Here is a 6,490-nt window from a genome sequence, read left to right as displayed (position 1 = left end):
GTTGGCTGTTGCAACTCAGATTTGGCTCTTTCGGTTGCTTTGTAGTTATGTGCTGGAATCACTTTCTATCTTCTACCTACTGATACTCTTCACCTGTTCTGCTTTGACCCTGTATTACTTGTTTTACCTGGCAGCCATGTTTTACCATACAGATTTACCTTAATAACTTTATAGTAAATTAGTCAATTTTGTCCACCATTCACTGTCAGGTAACTTCATCCTTATCAGTTTCCTGTATATCTCGTCCGCTTATGTATATTCAGCAAAATTTGGCTTGCTTGTGAACAAGTGCTTGACTTCATGTTCTATGTAAAATAGATTCTCAAGACCATCATATAGTACTTTTTCCAATGGGCAAAGATTTCACCCATGAAGTACTAGTTTGGTGTTTGTCCAACTTGTTTAACCTTTCATTGTAATCTTCCTGGGTCATGAGCTTGTCATTTATCACCATAGGACTGGGAAGTCCTTTTTCTCTTAAGATGCCATACTTTAGCATAAATCTGTCAATGTCTGCTTAGATTCTCTGACATCTTTTCTCTAGATTAAGCATTAGGTTCCTCTTGGTAAGAACCTTCTTTATTTCAATGATGGTCATTGTTCTATCATCAATTTCTAATTCATCTAGTTGGTATATGTTTTTGCTATTCAAAAATGTGATTAACTGATTGGCTTCTTCAGGTTTATTTCCCAATTCTTCCATTGTCTTGTGGATTGCTTCTATAGCCATCTTGACTAATTCAGTCTGTTCAAAATTAATCTGAATAGATGGCCAAACATCATTGATGGAATCAATGATGTTGGCCCATATAATTTCTTTCATGTCTCCCAATGGTTCTTGCAATGTTAAGTCCATTTCAAGGACTTTTATCCTTTCAACCATTCTTTGGTTTTTCTGAACTTCTTCTTTTTGTTGTATCTGGGCTAGTTTACAATCAGTCTCCAGATTTGATACTTTTTCTTTTAGTTTCTTAGGTTCAGTGGCCTGGATGCTCATTTCTTCCATGGATTTTACAAGTTCAGTTGTTTTCTCTATTGAAGTCCCTGTGCTCGTAGATGCACTGTGCCTGCTAATGTACCTGTTATTGGCAAGGTTGTTGCTGGTGGAAGTGTTGGAGCTAAAGCAACAGCTAATGTGGAGGGTACTGCAGTGGAGACTATAGGAATTACAGTCTGAGGAGTGGTGGCCAACTCACTCTTTTTAGACTATATCAGGTTGTCTAACTCCTTTTCAGTTTCTTTCAACTGATCATTAAGCTTTAGGACTAAGTCCATAAGCTCTTCCTCCTTCTGTGTTTCTAGCACTTCAGCTGTCTAAGGGTGATGTAGTGGAGGAATTTTAAGCTGCTTCTTCAGTGCAGCTATGTCATCATTTTTCTTCTTTATAAGTTTCTATGCAGCTTTAACATCCTTGGGATCATGTCCCAGTTCTATGACCAAGTCCTCCAAGGACATTATCCTGGTGTATTTGGCCTGTGAGGAGGCCTTCTCCAATTGAAACTGTGCTGATATGTTGTTTAATGAATTTTGGAGCTGGTGGGCTGTGATTTCTTTGTTGGTCAATGTTGAATAAACCATTTCACCAGTCTTTTTATGAAGCTCTATTTGGTCAATAGGATAGATATCCTTTGCCAATACTTCAAAATCTGTTTTCAGGTAATTTGCCATGGATTTAGGTTGCTGTGTTGTTGGCTTCAAAAAACTCATCTGCATTTTACCTTCTTTGATTTCAAAGGCTGACATTAGCCTTGTTTGGTTTGTTGGAGCCATCTTCAAATAATGTGCATAACTTTGCACCTTTAACCTTTCATTCCTTGCTTTGATTTCCTTGTATTTTTCCTTGATATCTAGGCTCTGTCCAGAAGGAGCCCTGAAGGAGGATACTTCCACACTCTATTGTCTTTCCAACATTTGAGCTTGTGAGGTGGAAGGTTCTTGTGTCCCTCCGGAAGGAGTGGTATGCATGCTTTTTGTCCTTTCTTCTCCTGAAGTTGCTACTGTTTCCTCAGTGTATTCCTGCTCTGAAAATGGGTTCAGCCTTTGCCTCTTAGCATAGGTTTGGGCAACAGGCCTGCTAGAAGGGGTGGCCTCCTCTCTATCTCTTTTTAGGTTCCTCTCCTCATTTAGAGGAGTCTGCAAGATGGGAGGATTTCTCATGATTTGCTCAGGTGGAGCAAGTTCTTCTGAAATTTCAGGCTGTTCAGATTCCTCTGGCTGCTTTGTCCTCTCTGAATGCTTTGATGATTCTGGTTTCTCTAGAGGTTGTTGTTCTGATGTACCTGCTTGCTAAGAGGCGCCTAGTTGCTCTGCTATGTGTTCACTATGTATTTGTGATTGACTTGCTTCTAGCACATGTACAAACGAATCCTCATCAAGCCTTCTTTCTAAATCTATCAATACATTATCAACAACAACCTTTGTACTATCCTGGTCTACCAAAGTATTTTCCCTCCATTCAAACTAATTTGCATATTGTTCAATTTCAGGGATTCTATGGTGGATGTTAGGAGATAATTTATTCTTCTGTCTCCCATTACAAATGAAATCACAGGGATCATATATCCAAATGAAGCTTTGTTTTAATCTCAGTCTTTGGAGAATCTCTTCTGCTACTTTTCCTGCTTCCCTATTATTACAAATGAATGGGCCAAGTTGATCCTTTATTCTAAGTTCTGCTTTCTTCTTGGCTTTGACAAAGTGCAACTCATCTGAGTTGATTGTTTTTCTGTAGTACTCCAGAGCAAATAATCTCATAGGGAGGTATCTGGGAAATTTGTAAGGAGCTAGCTCACATCCATAGATTCTTATCTCAGTGTGGTTTTGGTACAAGTACCAATCCCCCACTTTATACTGTTTTGATAACTGAAGGACCCTCCTGATGTTTGCACTGATTCTGGGTGGACGGCTTCCTAGCAACATAGTTGCTACTAGATGTACAAAGAGGTCTATGAAGTCATTATAAGAGTATCGAGAGTCAAACTAGTGGAACAACACAGTCCATAAGAGTGCTGACCTGGGGTTGCCTCTGGTATCAAGCTTTTGGAGGGAAATTGGAAATCTATCAGCTTGATAATACAAGAATAAATGATACAGAACTAAGGAATACTTAAACATTCTTTCATTTTCTAATCTCATGAATTGATCATGCATTTTGTCAGCAATGAACTTGGCATAATCAAACATGATGGCTGGTGGTTGCCCAGGAGAGTAGATGGACATAAAGGCTATAATGATTTCATCAACAAATTCACTTGTGGTATAACCTAACACATTGGAAATCATGTCTATGATGTCTCGGCCAAGGTCAGAGAATATAGTCCAGAGATAAGGGGGAGATTCCTTTGGGGTGTACTGTTCTTCTCTGATAAAGGTCTGGAATAACTGAGCCAGTCTGATTGATGTGAGGGTAGGGTATCTATTCAGCATATCTCCAATGGAAAGAGGATTCACGCTTTGGCTTGGTTGTAATTGTAACATTTCATTCATATATTCGGCAGTAATGGTAAATAGAACAGATTGATCAGGGGTTCTTACTGCCCTTTGGATAGGATCATAATTCATGTGACAGTAATGTACAATCTCTGGAAATACATGAACCCTGGGGAACTGGTACTTGGGTAAACTTGATTCCCAAAGCCCTATGTGGTCTACATGGTTGAGGAATTGGTCTCGGTACTTGGAACAGAGTTTCAAAGGGGATTCAAAGATAGAGGTGTCTTTAATCTAGAAATATTTGTCTACAAGTGGGAGATGGTCTAAATCTCTATGAGGAGTCGTAATAGGCATGATATTCAAGGCAATTGGGGCTTCCATCCTTGGTTCTTGTGGATTCAAGGATAGGGGCAAAGGGTTTACAGAAAATTGGGATGAATTGGTTTGTTTCAGGGTGTTTGAGAGTCACCAGGCAACTTTATCTAACTAAATCACTTAGTATTTAAAGCAATTCATCTTCAGGCTTGGCAAGAAACAGGGTTTCTTGGTGAAATTGGGGTAAATACCTGGTTTCGGTTGTTAAACGAAGAAATGGCGACTGTGCACTATTGGTAGGAAGCACACTGGTCCGCAAGGTGGTCTAGAGTTCAGCGGCTTGTGGAAATTTGACGGTTGGCAGCAAGTTGATAGTTCAACGTACTCTGTGCTTTGCATGGAAGTCAAAATGTTCTTTTCACGATAAAAAACAAAAAAACTATACGTTTTTTGGTTTTATGTGTAAATTCAACGATCTTCGCAGTTACATTGGGAAAACAACAGTTGGCAGCAACGAGGGATGTGATGTTTTGGCGTGTAGCAGAGGCGGTAAGCGGAATCCATCGCACCGCTTTTGGGAAAAAGTGGTTTTGGGCGGAGGCCACCCGATGCCATTCATCGGGTGCCACGTAGCGGCAGGGTGAATAGTGAAACTACTCACATCAGGCAGGTAAAGGTCGGCCTTCAGGGGGTGCCCAATATGAGCGTTAGCCGTCGGATCTGAAGGGGTTAGATCACACGGTGATCGGGGGATGATTTGATCGAAGGTTTAATGGAGGGGCCCGACGGGGTATAAATAAGTGGAAAGGTTAATTAACTACGGATTAGGGAGGCTTAATGATGTCGGGGATGATTTGATTGACGGGGAGAGATTTAATTAAGCGCTGATTGACTAATTACTCCTTTTATTCGGTGGAGGGTTATGGTTCTTAATTAGTCACTAATTGACTAATTAATCCATTTAATTAATTTAATAATAAGGCCTATGTTTCAAACCTTGGGGGCGGGATATTTATGATATGGGATTTAATAAAATATACGGGGAAGGGTTTATTTTTCGGGAGTTAATAACTATAATTAAGATTAAAGGTTAATATGAAATGAGAGCGGAAAAGTGACTTTTTGCGCTAAGTATAATGTGTTTGACTCTTATTTACACATTTGCATTTGCACATTTATAACTTAGGCTAAATGCTTTTTGTGGGTTTTTGTGGAACAAGGGGTTTTGTATAGGGGTAATTACCTTCTCTAGGTAAATGGTGATTTCACTTTAGGAAAAGGGATTTTTCAGATGAAATGAATGAATTATGGAGGGGTGAATATTGGTAAGGGGGATTTCGTACTTAAATCCTATAAGTTATTGGGCCGAGGGTCCGGTCCCTCCAGAAGTCAAAGAAATGCTCTAAGCCCCTTTAACTTAAGGTTTGAGGTACTTTTGTCTTCACTTATGGGAAATTAGTAAAATTAAGGGTGAAATGAATGGGGAAATTAACCAATTGACTTTTTGTAACTACTCAATTATCATCCATGCTTTAGTAACTTGACGATGAAAGTAAATGATATGATCCTAACTAGTCATTCATCATAATTCTGCAACCATTCAACCACTTACCCATCTACTCATCCTACCATTTTTCTACTCTTTATTAGGGTGCACATAAGTTGGCAAACCCTTATCAAAACTTTTTCTTTTCTTTTACAATGGACATCTATCTAAGTCTATCCTTATTACATCCAAGGGCTCAGATTAAACTGTTGAGCTCCTTTTATTCACTCTACCTATCTACTTATCTGCCAAGATTAAACAGTTTGGTCAAATTTTATTCTCTATCTCTAAACATGAAATTCAAAGCATGGACTAACCAAGATTAAATTGTTTGATTACCATGGATTGTGGCATGAATAACAAGTTGCACACAATCATTATTATGCATAAAAATTAAATGGTAGTGGCATTTGGACTTGCACACTTTCATGGTCTTTTTCTTTTTCCTTGGGGTTCATTTTTCATCTTTTTTTACCTTTTTCATTCTTTTTGTCCTTTGATTTTTCTTTTAGGACATACCATCTTTACATTTTTTAATTTTTTTGATTTTTTGAATATGGAAAACATTTAAGAAAGCAAAAGTATGTACTTATTACAGGTTTAATCTCAGCCATTCATAAATTATGACTCATATTGGTATAGGAACCTAACAGGACCTGCAGGAAGCAAAGGCAATCCTACAGGAAACTCTGCTAAACCTACAGGATACTCAGAAGTTGGATAAACAAGGGATTGTACAGCAAGAAACAAAGAAAGAGGACCCAGAGCTAAGGGAACCTAGTCCTCAACCTAACCTTGACTCCTACTACATATTTATTGAAGGGGGTAGGGTCATTCCACAAAAATTTTCCATCCCATTATTCTTTGAGCTTGAGAAAGAAAGAGCAAGAACACATAGATGGATGCAGATTTCCAAGTCCAAGGGAGTGGAGGACATAGGTCACATGGAGGAAAAGATTAAAGAGATGGGTAGAGAACTGAGCAGCCTGAGGGACAGAGAGGCAATGATGAAAGCTCAGTTGGAGGCAGAAAATGCATGGTTAAAAGGACAACTACAAGAAAGAGAGAATCAATTGGCATCCATGGCCAATCTATCCTTAGAGGCAATCCAGTGCAGGATTCCAGCTAAGTCCTATGCATTATACCTTAAGGAATAGTGGATGCAGTTCCAAATCAAGACACTAGCACAGAGAGGCA

This window comes from Pinus tabuliformis, chromosome 1_2 (genome assembly GCF_031772625.1).
Source record: "Pinus tabuliformis cultivar Carrire ecotype Pingquan chromosome 1_2, CPIR1, whole genome shotgun sequence".
NCBI lineage: Eukaryota > Viridiplantae > Streptophyta > Pinopsida > Pinales > Pinaceae > Pinus > Pinus tabuliformis.
This window is presented reverse-complemented; position numbering follows the sequence as displayed.